This window comes from Microtus ochrogaster, chromosome 17 (assembly GCF_000317375.1).
Source record: "Microtus ochrogaster isolate Prairie Vole_2 chromosome 17, MicOch1.0, whole genome shotgun sequence".
In the NCBI taxonomy this organism is placed as follows: Eukaryota; Metazoa; Chordata; class Mammalia; order Rodentia; family Cricetidae; genus Microtus; species Microtus ochrogaster.
In genome coordinates this window covers 14,740,920-14,758,166 of record NC_022019.1, presented here as the reverse complement: position 1 = coordinate 14,758,166, position 17,247 = coordinate 14,740,920, and the positions used below count along the sequence as shown (strand labels likewise).

The window sequence follows — 17,247 nt, the reverse complement described above, 5'->3', positions numbered from 1 at the left end:
CTTTCTTTCCTTCTGTCTTCCTCCTGTCCCCATAATGCAGGAGAGCAGAGGAACCAGGAGGAAAACATTCTCAAGGAGAAGTCACCTTAACACAGAGGAATGAAGTGAGAGAGGGTGCCAGGTTGCCTGTAAAAACCTGTTCTCCTGGTAGCTAATCTACTCCTAACTCTCTCCAGGAGTGAAGCGCTATGGTTTAATTGCCTTTTGAAGGTTTTACCACCTCCCAACACTCTGACACAGGTGCAGATCTCTGATACATAAATTTTGGAAACAAACTATATGCAAATGATAGGAATCTGTGAAGAGTTGAGTGTCTTTAAATTCAACAGAAGTGTTCTCTTTTGTCTCCTGCTGAACCTAACATAGGAGTTAGGATGTGGGCCACTCAGATGCACTTAACACCTTCCGGAGTCAGTAGCCTCTGGGTTCTTACCTCATGGATTCAAATGATGAAACTCATGAGAAACAGGAAAGTGTGCTAAGAAAGTTTTATTGAGGGTTCATAGATGGGAGAATAAGAGAAGGAAGCCAGCATCTTGTATTGCAGGAACAGGTTTCCAGTGTGTGACACCATGAAACATCTCATCTCAGGGCTTTTAAAAGTTGTTCAGAAACTGGCTAGGGTGAGGTATGGGGAGAAGGATACAATGGCCAGTCCCACTGATCCAACTGTGGGCTGTCCATGTGCCTCCTCTCTGTCTCCATCATGTTCTCTTGGGTAGAAATAGCGGAAAATCCTGGGGGTTGGTAGATGGCTAATCTAGCCAAAATGGTGAGCTTGGGGTTCAGTGAGAGATCTTGCTAAAAAAAAAATATTAAGGTGTAGAGATACATGAGATGAGACAGTGATTTTAGCCTTTGACCTCCAAACCCGCCAGTATGGGTGAGGACACCTACACCCAAACATCCATACACTGCAAGGGGGGGTGAGGGAACCCACACTCACGTGTCCATACACCCCATGAGGGGAGAGAGAGAGAAAGAGAAAAGGAGGGAGGAGGGAGGGAGAGAGAGAGAGAGAGAGAGAGAGAGAGAGAGAGAGAAAGGGAAGGAGGGAGGGAGGGAAAGGGAAGGAGGGAGGGAGAGAGAGAGACCCTTGACCCTAGTCTTGCTTGGAGGAGACAAAGTAGATATTGTCAGCAAGCCCCCAGTGCTGGTCCCAGGGCAATCACCAACACGGGCTTCACACTTGAAGAAAGACGTCAGCAAGGCAAAAGTGTGAAGCCTCCGTTGTCTTCCTGGGAATTTTCTCCACCATTCTAGCAGAGACTGAGTGCATATGTGCTTTCAGAGCACATGCAGGACTTTTGGTGCATCAGACGGACATCTGTTCAATGCTCTTAAGCACCTGCCAGCCAGGCAGCTTCAGAAGCATGCATTAGATAAGCAAGGATTTTTTTTTCCTCATTGCAAATCACGTCGTTAGAACAGTACAGCTCCTTGCTGGAGCTGGGATCTGCTGGCTGAGCTCCCCAGAAGGATGCTCACTGAGGCAAACATTCTGTTGGGGCCTTTTAGACAACAGATTCATGTGCTCATTGTTTCACACCGGTGTTTTTAAATTGTTCTCTTCAGTTGGAAATGAATTTTCACCTAAGGGATGGAGGTGTAGACTGGTTTCAGTACCCAAGTAACATTAACATATGTGCCATGTTTGAAGTCTACGCTCCACTCCTGGTCTCTCTTTTTCTTATTTTTTCTCCTTCTTTTTCTTTTCATTTTCTACATTTTTTTTTTATCTCCAAAGGGGGAAAATTGCAAAAGCAAACTTTATCTGCACAGTGTCCATGTAATGCCCTCCCTTCATCTGGGCTGCTTCAGATACCATTCTTTTTTTTTTTTTTTTTTCTTTTCAAGACAGGGTTTCTCTGTAGCTTTGGAGCCTGTCCTGGAACTAGCTCTTGTAGACCAAACTGGCCTCTAACTCATAGAAATCTGCCTGCCTCTGCCTCCTGAATGCTGGGATTAAAGGCATGCACCACCACTGCCCGGCTCTCTAAATTATTCTTGAACTGCAAGAGCATCCACAAGGGCATCCGGTTCATACCTGTGTCTGCCTGTCGTTCTCACTGCTTGCCTTTCTCTGCCCCTCCCCTCTCCCGCCTGGACCATCACGACAACAACACCTTCTCCAAGCTGCCTAGCAACCTCAGGGCCTTTTAGCCCATTGCTCACTCCTCAATCACAAACATCACTCTTCCTTCTCTGTGTGCCAAGTCCCAGCCTCTCCTTGAGATGCGGCTGAAGCATTGCTTATGTTGGCACCACCCCAGTCCCTCCCTTGCTGAAGCTGGCCTCCTTGTCCGAGGCTCACTCTGCTCCCTGACGTGTGCTCCGGGTGGCTCTCAGACCTACTGTCCTCCTTGCTTGAGAAGAACATAATCACAAAGCATGTGCTCGTGCAAGTCCAGCCTCTTGGCCTGCAGCATTATGCACATGAAAATTATCCACGTTGCCATGCATGGCTATACCCGCTCATTTTCATTGCTCCATGGTACAGCGGTTCTCAGCCTTTCCAACACTGTGACACTTGGACACAGTTCCTCATGTTGTGGTGACCCCAACCACAAAATTAGCTCATTGCCATTTCATAACCATAATTTAGCTGCTGTTATGAATCGAAATGTAAGTATCTGACATGCAGGATATCTGATCTGCAGCCCCAAATGAGTCGTGACCCATGGGTTGAGAATCATTGCTCTAGCAGCTCCTGGAAGTATGTTTCCCTGTGTATCTTCTTCTGGCTCTTGTGGACGGTATAGCTACAGACATTCTTACGAAGAGCTCTTGGTGACTATGTGTCTATTTTGAATGTGGACTACATGTGCAGCGTGGAAGTACTGGACAGTAGTGTAGCACAGCGTCACGGCTACACACATTCTTACACCCATGTGCGAGAATTCTAGGTCTCAGTTCTTAATATTTCCTTTGTAATTTTAGCCACCATGATTGGCATGAGGCTAGACCCCATTTTGGCTTTCACTGGCATTTCCCTGCTGACCTTCCCACGGGCTTGTTTTCTGTGGAATGTCCCTTTAAGGAGACGACACAGTCTTTTGTTTGTTTCCCTATTGAACAAATGTCTTTTGAAAGCATAGGCTTGTAGGAATTATTCATGTATTCTTGATGAAAGACTTCTGGGATATTCATTTTCCAAATCACTTCTCTCATTCTATGGCTCATACAGGATTGTTTCAAAAATTTTAGATTTGCTTATTTTATGTAGTTGATTGTTTTTGCCTGCATGTATGTCTGTGCACCATGTGTGTGCCTGGTGCCTGTGGAGGTCAGAAGAGGGTGGTGGATCCCTTGGAACTGGAATCATGGATGGCTGTGAACCACATCATGGGTGCTAAGAACTGAACCTGGGTCCTCTACAAGAGCAGCCAGTGCTCCTAATTGCTGAGCTATCTTCATCACCCCAATTTTTTATTCTTTTAATAATGCCATTTGATGAGTAGACATTTTTAATTTTAGTGTATTATGTCCAACATTGATTATATTGAATGCAATGTACCTAAAATGTGTCAATTTCTTGTGCATTCTGCACAATTGTTTTGTGAATGCTGTTGTTTTAATATTCAAAAAATTATTTTTCTCTATTTAAGATCATAAAACTATACTGTTTTTTCTCTACTGTCTTTGTTGTATTGCTTTTCATACTAGGAGTGCAGTCCATTTGGTGTGACAGCCTTGTTCGCTGTGAGGTGGGGATCATGGTTTCCTTTTCCCGATGTGATAATGTAGCTCTTCTAGCAAAATCTCCAGAAAAAAGAACCCTCTTCACAGCCTGTATGCTCAAGGCTTTGACTACCATGTATCTGTCAATACAATTATGATTTTTATCCCTAATTCCAGAGGTGGTTCACACACACACTTTGCACCTGTCTGGGGTGCTCTTATTATCACTCCCATTTCACAGGAGAAACATGCAAAGCAAACAGAGATTAAGGCACTTGCCCGGCTCACAGACAGCTCATCGCAGGGTGACTCAGACTGGACACCAGAAAGCCTCGCCTTGCAGCCTCTACATTCTTCTTGTCCTTACAGTCTGCTGCTTCTCACTAGCACGCTTCATGGGAGTGTTCATTTTGGTGATGTTCTGTAGGCTGGTTCGTGACTCTGGTGGGGGAAATATAGACAGACACTCGTCAGGAGCACTCAGCAGTGGGTTGCTAAAATAGAGCAACAGTGCTGGAAGGAAGATGTGGATTTGACCAGCATCGCTGAGCTGAGAGAGCAGACTTAGTGATACACCTCAGTGAGAGTCCAAGCAAGCGAGGGCTGTGAACGCATCCGCAGGGAGGGAAAGGAATGCATCTGCTGGATAAAGCTCACATCTTGCCTTCCCATTCCTTTCTTGCCCAACCTTACCATCCATTTCTCTTCCTCTCCCCTCTACTTTATCCCTTATTCACATTAAGTGTTACCAATGCAAGGCTTCTCCAGTATCACTCTCTAGCACCAAGAGACCCATACAAAACAGTTTGGCTCCAAGAGGAATTCTGGTGCCCAGTGTCAGAAGTCTGTTTATTGCCCCATCAAAGGACTTTAGCTTTTCCAGAGTCATGGAGTCATATATTCAGCTGCAAAGTGTTCCGTTCCACCACGAAGCCTCCCCCTGATGTCCTTGGCTCTCATCACGTGTTGACTACATTTTGGTTCATAAACCAAATCATGATGTAGCCGTCCCAACTACTAGCATGGGTCGGCTGCCCCTTGAGGAACCAGTAGCAAGTAGGGGTCCTACAGGTCTCTCTCTAAAGATCCTTTAAGTTGGCTTTCAGTGAGGCCAAATTGTCTTCTTGGATGCCTTTACATGCTCAGCCTCTGCTCCAGATGGTTGGAAGAAAGTGGTTCTCATGCCGTGCTGAGAAGTGATGTTGTCGTGGGTCGGGGGAATGCCGCTGTCTGGTTCTCTCCCTCTGGGGCAGGGGCGCATCTCCAATCCATCGAGGCACCAGTTGATATAAGGACTCCACATTGTTGTCCACCCTCTCAGCATTCCTGTGAGCCCCCATCGTCTCTGTTTTACAGGGAGGACACTGCAACGCAGCACGATCCTTTTTGCTGGGTTTCACAGCCAGTACTCTGCCATTGACTCACTCTCTCATTTATGTTCCACCGTATGCTTGGCACTATTCTAGGCGCCAGTAGGCGGCAGAGCAAGGATATGAACTCAGAACACTGAGCTCATGCTCTCAGCCACGTGGACATATGCCTTCCTAAAACCCATGGTGATAGCTTCATAGACACCAGGGCTGAATGTGGCAGGGGCAGAGGAAACAGGAAGGCAGGAGGATCCCTGGAACTTTATCTCGTCCTGTTTCTCTCCTGTATAACCTCAGGCTTTTTAATCGTTTGTGTTCCCATCCCCAGAACTTTCTCTCTACACCTGGCCACCAGAAAACTTACCACATTTCTGTTTAGCCAGCACCCCAGACTTAAGCACTCATCACTCTCAACTTGGTTTAGCCTCTTTGTCTTCTTTCCCCTTGACTAAATCCCTAGGAAAAGAGACTATGTTGTTAAACTCAGGGCCCAGAAGAGTCTCGCCTTGCTGTGCTCAGTTTGTGTATCTGCCTGGGCTCTCCTTTCCTGTTGTACATTTAGCTCTCCCCAGGTCCCCAGAGCAGGCATTCTTGTCTTCATTTGTTTGCTCATGGTTCCGGGTGTCAATAACATACACCTGTAAGTCCCTTCCTGAAGAACCTACTCTAGCCGCTTTGGGGATAACCTCACCAAGAACCAGTCATATCTCAGTGTCTACCTTAGTCTCTGTCCAGACTTGCATCTGCTGACTCGCCTGCAGGACCCTTCTAGGGGTGCAACAATAGATGACCAAGAATATGTCCCCTGACTTCTGATGTTCCTAACACACTCCCCATGCCTCTCCCCCTCCTGTGTACGGTGTATATGTGTGTACATGTTCCTGTGCATTCAGGTGAACATGCACATGTGTGCATTTGTATGTGGGGGGCTGGCGGTCATTACTGGTATTTTCCTCAGTCACTTTCTACCTTATTTTCTGAGACAGGGTCTCTCACTGAGCAGGAAGGTCACCAGTTCAGATAGGGTGGCCAGCTTGCCAAACAAGTTCTGTTGTTACCTCCCAAGCTCTGGGATTATAGTTATTTGCCACAGTGCCTGGCGTATTCTGTGGGTGCTGGGGAATCTGAATTCAGGTCTTTATGTGTATACAGCAAACTCCTTCCTGACTGATTTCTCTAGGTCCTATGACTTATTTTTATTATTTTTAATGTGTGTGTGTGTGTGTTTATGTGTGTGTGTAGGGTGTGTAGAGTATGATTGCAATTGCCGATACCTGAGGAGTCTGGAGGCACTGGATCCCCCTGAACCTAGAGTTACAGACACCTGTGAGTTACCTAATGTAGGTACTGGGAACTAAACTCAGGTGCTCTGGAAGAGAACTATCTGTTCTTCGGTGCTAAGCCATCCTTCCAGTTCCCATCTCTTATTATTTTGATATAGGGTCTCACTGTGTAGCCAAGACTACCCTGGAATTTGCTAAGTAGCCCAGACTGGCCTCAGATTCCCGATCCTCCTGCCACAGCCTCCTGAGTGCTGGGATTACAGGTGTATGCAACCATGCCTGGCACAGAAGTAATATTTCTGAAAGCAAGTGCCTTTGCACCAAGCTATGAGCAGCATTCTGCTTAGCTCTCAGTGCACTAAGAATGGAAATCTTAGCCAAAGGGCGACGGTAAACGGTATAAGTTGAGAAGGCAAAATTTCCCTTAGTCTTTTCAGCAGCACAATTGCAGCAGGCACTATTTTAAACTCTCTGATAATTTGGTCTTAATTATATGGTGTGCAGAGGCACTAATAAGTTTACCAATCTGCCAGCAACACTAAACACATATGTCTTAGAAAATGCTACCCTTCTTTCTGCTTATTACAGGACTGGGAACTTGGGTAATTGTGAATAATTAAGAGGGAGTGACCAAATGGTGATTCGCAGGAAGTCTCCAGAGATATCAACAGAAGCAGGGAACCTGCAGGGTGGGCAAGGAGCCTCTGAAGGCTGTGGGGGCTGAGACTGTAGGCATTCATCCTTCCGAGCTGAATGGGAAGCAGAAAAAGTACAATAGGATGGCCAAGAGATGGCTTCTTAACCATCAAGAAGTCCAGTGAAAGTTTTGATGGTGTGTGACTCTAATCTTAGTCAAAAGACTGAAGCAGGAAGATCTCAGGCAAGGCCAATCTGGGATGGATGGATAGATAGATAGATAGATAGATAGATAGATAGATAGATAGATAGATAGATCGAACAATAGGAGGCTTCTTTCTCAGTGCCTATGCTACAGTGGTGCAGAATTACATGAGCCCTGGGATCCCACCATCTGAACAGCTCACAGCATGGTTCTGCCATTCAATAGCTGAATGCCACCGTCAAGTTACTGTGGGTGTTCCTTGGCTTCTTTACGCAGAATGTGGCAAATCCCTGCCTGGCAGGAGTCATACTTATATCCACAAACATATGTGAAGTCCCAGAAGACATCTCCACACACACAGTGGGGATGCAATTTCTGGTCTTTCATTTTTTCCCCGTTTTTTTAATTGAAAAAAAAAACTATTTGAATTTGTGTGTTCTGATCTTATCCGTCCCACCTCTCCCTCCAGCTCCCTTTGGACTCCCCTTCATCATGTCCTTCCCAATACTTCTTATCACTTCTCCTCCTCCTCTTCCAGTACCGTGCACAGCCATATGTGTATAGATATGGCACCATGCTGAAGCCAGTGACAATCTACCAGTGGCCATACACACTCAAGGAAAAATGACCCTCTTTCAGTAGCCATCAACTGCCAATGGCCTCTCAGGTGGGGTAGGGCCTTATGAATCCCATCTCCATCTGTGCTGGAGTTTTGACCAGGTAGCCATATCTGATACGAGTTCTCGAGTGCAACAGCCGATCATGCCCAGAAGACAGACTTCGCATCATCCCCTCGTCTTCTGACTCATATATTTTTCTGCCTCTTCTGTAATGTTTCCTGAATGTGTGTGTATGCATGCGTGTGTGTGTGTGATATAGGTGTCGCATTTAGGGATGAGCTCACACACTCACACAATCTCAGTTTTCAGCACTTTGACCAGAAATGAATTTCTATATTAACTATGTCCTCTGCAAAAATATCTCTGACCAAGGTTGAAAACACCATTACTCTATAGCTAGAAAAAGATATTTAGAAGGCAGTTTGATATTATGACCATTCCTCGATAGAGCCTGTGACCTCCCAGTTATGAGTTTTTGACCAGGTTCACATTGCCAGACACAAATTCCCTCTCGTGAAACAGGTTTCAGATCCAAGTAGAAAGTGGTTGGTTATCCCCAGAACCTTTATGCCATTACTCTACCAGTAGGCAGATTTTGCCTGGCATGTTGGCATTGCAGCATGCTGGGTAAAGCTATTGCTGTCTCTTCTCCCCCAGCAGAAGTTCCCATGAGACCTAGACAGCAGGGAGGGACCCGCCTCTTGTCTTTGTAAGTGGATAAGCCGTGTTTACTGAGGTCATGACTGGTACAGTTTTTGATTCTCAGAAGTGTCTTGATCAATATTGGCCCAAAGAAGGAACATATAAAATATTCTGTTTCCTACTTCATGAACAATTTTGAGAACAGAGAGGCTAAATAACTTGGCTAAAGCACCCAGCAAGTAGGAGGCAAGCTAGGCTTTAATCACAGCAGGGGCGGTGTAATGGCAGCATAGTCAAACTCAACATGACGGATCTGAGCTACAGTGTGGAGCTGGGCTCTGTGCCCTGATCTTTGTCCTGAAGTTTCAGTAATTAGCCAGAACATTTGTTTCCAGCAGGAAAAAAGAACACCCCGACAGCTGAGGGAGTGTGAATGCTTGACTTCTGCCTAGCTTCTTCGGATAAAATAGAAACTTTGCTTCTCTGATATATGTGTTTAGGCAGATTAAATTCATGTTTGATTACAAACCCCAGGATAAAAGGAAAATAAATATGTTCATGCAGATGAGAAATTTCCAAAGGGAGGAGGGGGAAAAACATCCTCAGATAATCCAGTGGTAACTGCTGTCCATAGGGAGGGATACTGTGGGCTACCCAACCTGCTATGGCAGCCTGTACTGAGACCCTGTGCGAGGGACTCCAGGAGATCCAGGGAATGTCTACAGCTCCAGGCATACCACCCACAACCCTCCCATGCTGTTAAAATCCCATAGATTTTTCTGGTCTTTTCCCTCGGCCCTTTATCTTACACATCAGCCTGTGTGCTGTATGTTCCCCTCCCTGAGCCTTTACTGCCTGAGACTCCAGCCTATTCCTTCTCAACCCACTGGGAAATAAAAATCAATTCAGAAGGCCCCGTTGAAACTTAAATCCCCTTTTAGTCTCTTTGAAGCTCCTTGGCAGGAAATGGCCATTTCCCTTGCAACCCCAAAACACTCGCTAGCTCTCTTGTTCTGTTCATCAAAATCCACCTTTTATTAAAATGACATTTATTTATGTGCATCGCTGAGTTCTCCTTAGAACCTGGAACCATACTCTTTGCCTCCCTGCTTCAGGACTCTGAGCACTACACAAAAGTGTGTGGGAAAAAAATCATTGATAAGAAGTCATTTAAGTGTCCAACACAGAAAGCCAATGAGAATCAGGTGTGGCATGTTCTAAAGTGTGGTTTTGTGACATCATTAAAGAGGCGGCCTTCAGCTCTCAAAGACAGAAAGAACTGTTTAGCAGGGTGTGACCGTGTACACCCCTGTAACCCCAATACTCAGGAGGTGGGAATAGGAAGACCATAAGTTTTCTAGGTGGCTGGAGAGACAGCCATGGGTGCTGGGAACCGAACTCTTTATATTTATGGTTGTGAGCCTAGCCTTTAACAGCTGAGCCATCTCTCCAGCCCAAGACCATGAGTTTAAAACTGTGTTTGGCCGTATAGTGAGCTCTTAGCCATCCTTGGCTGCATGAGACCCCATCTTAAAAAGCCAAAACAACAAAGCCAAAGCAAAAAATGGCTTAGCTTTCAACCTTCACACTTCTATAGCAACCTACTAAAGTGTTCATCTGCTTTCATAAATTTCTCTGTCCTGCAGTGAGAGTGTGTGGGGCTGTTTGAGTCCAGTAGCCAGTAGGATTTTAGCACCAGCAATTCTGCTAAGACAGAATCAGGTGAGCCTGCTGATAACCTAGGGCTTCCTTTCTGTCTTGACAGAGCCAGGCAGGGGTCCAAGCAATGCAGCTACAGAAGACCATCTAGAAGCCTTAGTGGCACTGTGGAGAAGAGGCATGATGTAAAGGGGACAATGGAACATCCCTGTGTTGAGTTCCTGGGGCTTGAGTGAGGGCAACACCAAGTGTGGATGTTAGCACCTCCTTTCTAAGTCATGATGCCAATCAAATGAGTATCAGTGCTCATGTGTGGTGCTTAGCAGGGCAGGGCAGGGCACCCAGCACATAGTAGGTGCTTTATAAATGCTGGTTCCTGTCTTCCTTTCTATGTTCCCAGTGATGAACTTCCATTGTCCATCAGCAAGTTATACTACAGAGAGGAGCCCCAGAATGATAGAGAATTCAAAGCAGACCAACAAACCGGTGATGCTGCTCTAAGGGTGGCTCTAGTGGGCTGTCATGGCAGTGACTCTGAAAGACCAGCATGGACACAGAGACGGGGGAGCTGGGTTCGCTCCTGCAATGGGCACTTAGAAGCTGCTTTTGCTAAAAAGAAAGCCAGTAGGTAACTAAAAGTAGGAGGAAATATGGACACCTCTGACTTCATTTTGTGTGTGTTTCTTTTACTTTGGGGGGTATCTGCTTATCTCTGCACATGAGCTGTGTCTGCCTAACCCATTTCACCTCTCTTCAAGTCTAAAGACACAGACCTAAGTCATGGGACTAAAGCTACAGTCCAAGGGGATAGCATAACCTCTCAGGAAAGATTTGGTCCATCATCCATAGTGGTGAGGCTGCCCCCTGGGGTGACTGTCTCCTGAGAGTCAGATTTATCCCCTCCCATGATGACAGGAATAGACCTTCTTGGAGAACCAGAACTGAGACAATGTTGACTAGAGCCACCACAACTTGGCCAGGACTGCTAATTGCGTATACCTCAAGCCCTGGCCCAGTTTTCCCTCTGTCTGAACCTAAACCCCATACCGGTAACACAAGTCAGACCTGGGGAGGTCACTGGACTTCTTTGTTCTTCTCTCCAGGGTGGCTGCTTTAAGTAGCTTTCCTCTCTGCTTTCACCACCACTTTTCACTGTGATCAGCATTCTGGGCACCAGTGACCAAGCCTAGTAATTCAGGATTCCTGGAGCCTAGGCTTCTGCCATAAAAACCCGTTACACTCCTAATTTGGTAACTATATATGTGTGTGTGTGTGTGTGTGTGTGTGTGTGTGTATCTCGCAAGGGATGGCCCCCAGGGTCTCACTCACACTAAGCAAGCACTCATCGCTGAGCTACAAGCCAGCCCTGTGGCTTTGGCTTCTGGCCTGTTCATCTACTCTCTAACAATTATAACAATGGTTATAATCAATCTATGTCCTTTTGGGGTAGAAGACACAGAGACACAGGGATTTGTGGACATCTGCCATGACACCAGGGCAGAGGTCTGGAGGGTTGTGTGGCAGGGCAAGAAGGTTGTAAAATGGGGTGATATTTATAAGGCTGCAGAGAAGGGAAAGTGTCCCTTTTAATCCTATTTGTCCTATGGGAGTTTTCCAAGGCCAGACAAAGGAACTCCTGTCTAACCCCTGGTCTCACCCGCAGACTGTCCTGGGCAGTCTTTATGCTCCTTTTCTCTAGCTGTGCGCACTTGACTGCACAGATTTTAAAAAGGACAAAGGTTGCTTTAATGGTGTTAATGGGGGGTGATGAGCAAATCATAATCTTATAACCGAAATGGTTCACTCATTCGTGTGAGCTATTGAGAGCTAAATCTCTTCAGTAGGTGGAGAAGAAAAGGATTTGAAATTGCCTGCCACCCACCTCCTCCACAGGAGTCTGCTTGCATTAATGAGGGAACACACCGTGCCCGCGCTCTGCGCTCTCCGCCAAGAGGCTGCCTCGCTAATCGCAAACATTACTGTGACTCCTTAGGCAGGGCTGGAGAAACCGTGGGGGTGGGAGGCTGGCTGTTGCCTGCGGTGTTTTTCTTCTGGGGCTCCCAGTTGCCTCTGAAGCAAAATGTCTGCTGAGAAAGGACCCAAGATCAGAACGGTATTTCTGGATTCTTGTTCTTGCAAGCTCCTGGTCAACATGTGGCCCCTTGTCCGTGGCTCCGTGTGCCCACTGCCCACTTCTGAGCTTATCTGATGGCGAACACTTGAAGAATTTGCAAGTAAGTTAAAGCCTGTTGGGAAAGGAAAAGAAGTGGATGCATAAGAATAGTAGGGTTTTAGGGGTGGCTCAGTGGGCTAAAGCCCTATCCCTAAGGCTCACAACCTGAGTTCAATCCCCAGGACCCACAAGGTGGAAGGGGAGGAATGAGTCCTATAAGCTGTCCTCTGGCCTCCGCCATATCCCCTCTAAATAAACAATAAATGCAATACAAATAGGATACAACCTTTAGGAGTCAGTTCTCACCAGCCCAGGACTCTTTTCCTTATTTGTACCAAGGCCAAGAGTATATCCAAAAAGATCCAGCCACACTTTGATAGCTCAAATCAGATCTTAGTGTGAGGTACTTCAATAACCCACTGAGGAAACTGGTAATTCACATTAAAATAATAGAAATATCCATTATGTACAGTTGTTTTGAGCTGTTAAGTTGGAAGAAACAATAAAACCTGTTGAAGTGGGTGTGTAAACGCGCGGAATCAGATATTGCCTCCTTCTCTGATCTCTGCTAGAGAAGACTGAATGTTTAATAAAACACGGATACATTTTTAAACAAAACACTTCTTTTTAAGGAGTCTTAATAATCACAGTCTCTTAAAAAGTATTAACGGAGCCACAGACTGCTAAATTCCATAAGATTTAAGCTCATAAGGTTTTCAGTGTGAACATGCATAACTCTGATGGTGATTTTTGCAATCTTAAAATTTTGAAGTGCCTTGAAAATATAAAATAGTACCACACTAGGACCTGAGATTACAAGACACTGAAAGCAGTGTTTTATACCTTTTAAGAATTCTCTACATATCCTGAGAGTGTCTGGGGTGTCTGTATGTGAATTTGTGCTTAACAGTCTCAGAAATAGAGGTTAACAGCAAAACTCCTAGTAAAAACGGAATAGACGGGTTTTACTGGTTTCTGTGTTTTCTGCTTTCTTCATCTACACATTGTCTTCCTCTTCCTGATAAGCGTGTGACTCCTGTAATGTTGTGTGTGTGTTTGAGCATAAACACGTGTGGCGACCAGAGGTTGACACTGGGGTCTTCCTCAGTCATTCTCCACCTCCGTTTTTAATATAGCATCTCTCGCTCAACCTCTAACTCATCCATTCGGTAAGGCTGGTGGGCCAGCAAGCTCCAGGGATCCTCCTGTCTCACCTGCTCAGCTCTGAGATTATAGGCACATATAGCTATGACCAAATTGTCCATAGGGGATGGGGTTCAAACTTAAGTCATCACGCTTATGTGACAAGCACTTCACTGGTAAAGTTATCTTCCCAGCCCCAATTTTCTTAAATCCATCAAGGTAGGTAAAGAATAATTCATTAGCTTACTACTTTCTATTTTCAAAGTCGAAGGCTATCCACAGTGGCTCTGGGGATTCCATTCTAGTTCTTACCCCAATCCTGGCAGAAGATCAAAAGTTCAAGACCAGCTTTAGTTATATATTGCATTTTAGACTAGCTTGAGCTAGATCAAACATTGTCTTAAATAAAAAAAACAAACAAATAAGTAAGTAAATAAAAAATAATATTGTTCTGGGCTGAATTAACGCCTCCCAGATTCCTGAGTCGGTCCTACTCCTCAGCATTTCTGGTGACTCTGACTGGAGACGGGATTATTGAAGAGCTAATTAAGGTTAAGTGGGATCATTAGGGTAGGGGTCCTAATCCAATACGAATGGTGTTCCTGTAAGAAGAGGTTATGATAGACTCATACGGAAGGAAGAATGTGGGATGGGTTCCTTAGTGCACAATTTTAATCTCGGCCTTTGGGAGGCAGAGGCAGGTGGATTTCTCGGAGTTCTTAGCGAGCAAGAAATACATAATGAGACCTTATCTCAAAGGACCAAACCAAACCGAGACAACATCCCCCAAAACAAAACAAAAGGAAAAAGACAAAACAGAGGGAAGACCATATGAGCCCACAAGTTGAAGAAAAAATCCACATGAGAAAGTAACTCTGCCATAACCTTGATCTTGAACTTCCAGCCTCCAGAATAGGGGGTAAGGAATTTCTGTTGCTACTCCGCAAGTCTATAGTATTTAATTCCTCACCATGTAGGTTCTGGTGATCAAAGTCTTTTGACTTAGCTTGGTGGCAAGTGCCTTTACCAGATGAGACGTCTCAATGGCCCAATACCTAGTAGATTTGTAAGGATCTGTTCTAATTAATATTACCCCTTTTTTTTTAAAGTGCATCACTTTTAAAACTAATTATTTTATAACTTACTGTGGAGTTGTTTAAAAATCACCCAATGCATTTCTCACTTATTCCTATTATTATTATTACTATTATCATTATCCCCATCCCCATTTTTTTTTTCAAGAGAGGGTTTCTCTGTAGCTTTGAAGCCTGTCCTGGAACTAGCTCTTGTAGACAAGGCTGGCCTCGAACTCGCAGAGATCCTCCTGCCTCTGCCTCCCCAGTTCTGGGATTAAAGGTGTGCACCACCACTGCCCAGCTCCATCTCCATTTTTGAGACAGGGTCTTACTATGTTGCTCTGACTGACCTGAAACTCACTATGTAAGCCAGGCTGACCTTGATATATTTTGGTGTTTTTGATACATGGTCTAGCTATGTAGCCCTGGTTGGCCTGGAACCGCTTATTCTTTCATGGAAGTTTGACTATTTAGACTTTGTCTTGCACCTTCAAAGTTCCTTTGTGAAATTCCATATACATATTCTGTAGGAAACTTTCACGTATAAACTCCACTACAGAGCAAACTGAGGGGAGGAATTAGAAACCAAACCTCCTATTTTGTAACTGATTGAGCAGAGAGGAGGTAGAACAGACCACAGATACACAGTGAAAGCCATGGAAAAGGCTTTTTTGGATGTTTGCGATTTTATCAGCAGATGGCAAGTGTAATTTATTGTAGACAAACTAAGAATTAATTGCAGAGCAAGGAGGCCAGGCCTGTGATGTGTCTGGGCAGCAGATAATCCTCTAGCACACAGATCAAGAAGAAGATTTAGGGATTATTCCTGAAAAAGCATCAAACTATCAATCTAGACTTAGGCTCTGGAAACAAAGAGAAGCAGTGTTAACAAAGAGGGCCACAGAAAACCGGAGTTAAAGCCTGCTAATTTGCGAGTGTGTTTGGGGGCTACCTGGCAGTGCTGTTAGTGACTCTTCAGCAAAAAGAAATATTGGAAGAATGATCAGAGCAAGAGCCAACTGTATTTGCTTATAGGGTCATTGAGGGCCATGTGGGGTGGTGGCGAGCTCTCTTGGTCAAACTTTTGGGTACAGTGGGACCGGGTTTGCAAGTGTGCTTGAAGGTTTTCACGTTCACACACACTTGCACTCATGTGCCTGCCTGTATATAGGTCCGAGGTTTGCCTACCAATGCAGACCTACGATGCCAAATGTTTTGCTTGGTGCCTCTCTTCTGTTTTTTGCCTGGCCAGAGAGTCCTAGGAGGTAGAGCTGGATCTTATATACTCCTGCGCTGCAGCAGGTTGTCTAGCAATGACTGCCCTGGCCCTGCTGTTGAGGATGCTAAAATAAAGGAGCCACTTAGCAATGACCCATGATGGCAATCCCTGACACTCAGTGCCACTATGTCTAATGTTTAAAGGACCTGGTGGGTGAGCCCTAAATGTCAGTTCTGTGTGAACTCAGCCTCATTGTGCTTACCTGTGTAGGGGGTTTGTGAATTCTCTTTAAGTTTTATTTTCTGTACTGTGTGGGTATGTGTGTGAGTACAGGGGCCGATTAGAGGAAACATTTCAGGCATCAGTGCTCTACAGCCACCTCGTGGGATCTGGGGCTCAGACTCAGGTAATCCCACAGGTATACAAGTGCCTCTACCCTTTGCCAGCCCTAGAGTTTGTGAATTATTCTATCTGTCTCTGTTTTGGATGAGACTGCATTTTCTCTCTGCTCTCTCCAGACACTGGGCCTTTCTCCCTCTCAGGTCTTTTCCTCCCTTGTTTAGCCACTTTTTTTCCCCTGAAACATGGTCTCACATAGCCCAGGCTGACCTCAAACACCTTATATATACAAGGATGATTTTGAGCTTCTGCCCCTCCCACTCCCCCGCACCACTTTCGTCTCCCAAGTGCTTGATTTGCAGGCTTGCACGACTGACTCCTCCAGGCTCATGCAGTGCTAGATTGCTGGAGACTGAACCCATGACTTTTATGAATTCTAGGCAATCTTTCTACCAACTGATCTACACTCCCAGCTTCTTTGTTTAGTATATAGACAAGAACTTTCTCAGCTGGCTTTGTCTGGCATCTCTCATCCCAGTTTGCTCTCTGGTCTTGCCTTTTTCTCACTGTATTTGTACTGCAAAATAAGTAAATGAATGAATGAATGAACGAATAAATAAATAAATAAAACCTACAAAACACACACTGCTCTTGCATATGACCCCAGTTCAGTTCCCAGCACCCTCATCAGGCAGCTCACAACTGCCTGTAACTCCAGCTCCAGGGGATCAGATATTCTCATCTGGATTTCATGGGTATCCCAGCAACATCACACACCCACACCCACATCCACACATCCACACACAAACACACACACAGAATTTTTTTTAAAAGCTACATTAGGCTGATCCTAAAGTTTGTATATCAAATTCTGTATCATTAGATCTATACGAAAGTATCTATATAATATTTATATATAGAAATTATATAACATACTACAGTAAGCATCTGTGAACTCACGTCTCAGGAGTGAGAGTGCTGGAAATATTGTTAAAATGCCTGCCTATTGGTCAGTGTTTCCTTGAGGCTTGTAAATCCTGCTCTAGGAACATCAACATGGACGTCCATTGAGACTGTGCTGGGGGTATACAAAGAGATGTGTCTGTAAGAATAAGAAACAAGGGGCTGGAGAGATGGCTCAGTGGTTAAGAGCATTGCCTGCTCTTCCAAAGGTCCTGAGTTCAATTCCCGGCAACCACAT

General features: G+C 45.2%; 1 long non-coding RNA gene across 2 annotated transcripts in view; it reads right to left on the bottom strand.

The window, feature by feature from the left end:
* Positions 1–3,966: 3,966 nt before the first annotated feature.
* The window catches only part of LOC113457013, a 24,730-nt gene continuing 11,449 nt past the window's right edge, over positions 3,967–17,247 (bottom strand). For both annotated transcript variants that reach the window (XR_003377672.1, XR_003377673.1), the window contains exons 3-4: positions 11,979–12,342; positions 3,967–4,122 (exon numbers count right to left, since the gene is read on the bottom strand). This is a non-coding gene — a long non-coding RNA (uncharacterized LOC113457013). The remainder of the gene's footprint in view (positions 4,123–11,978; positions 12,343–17,247) is intronic.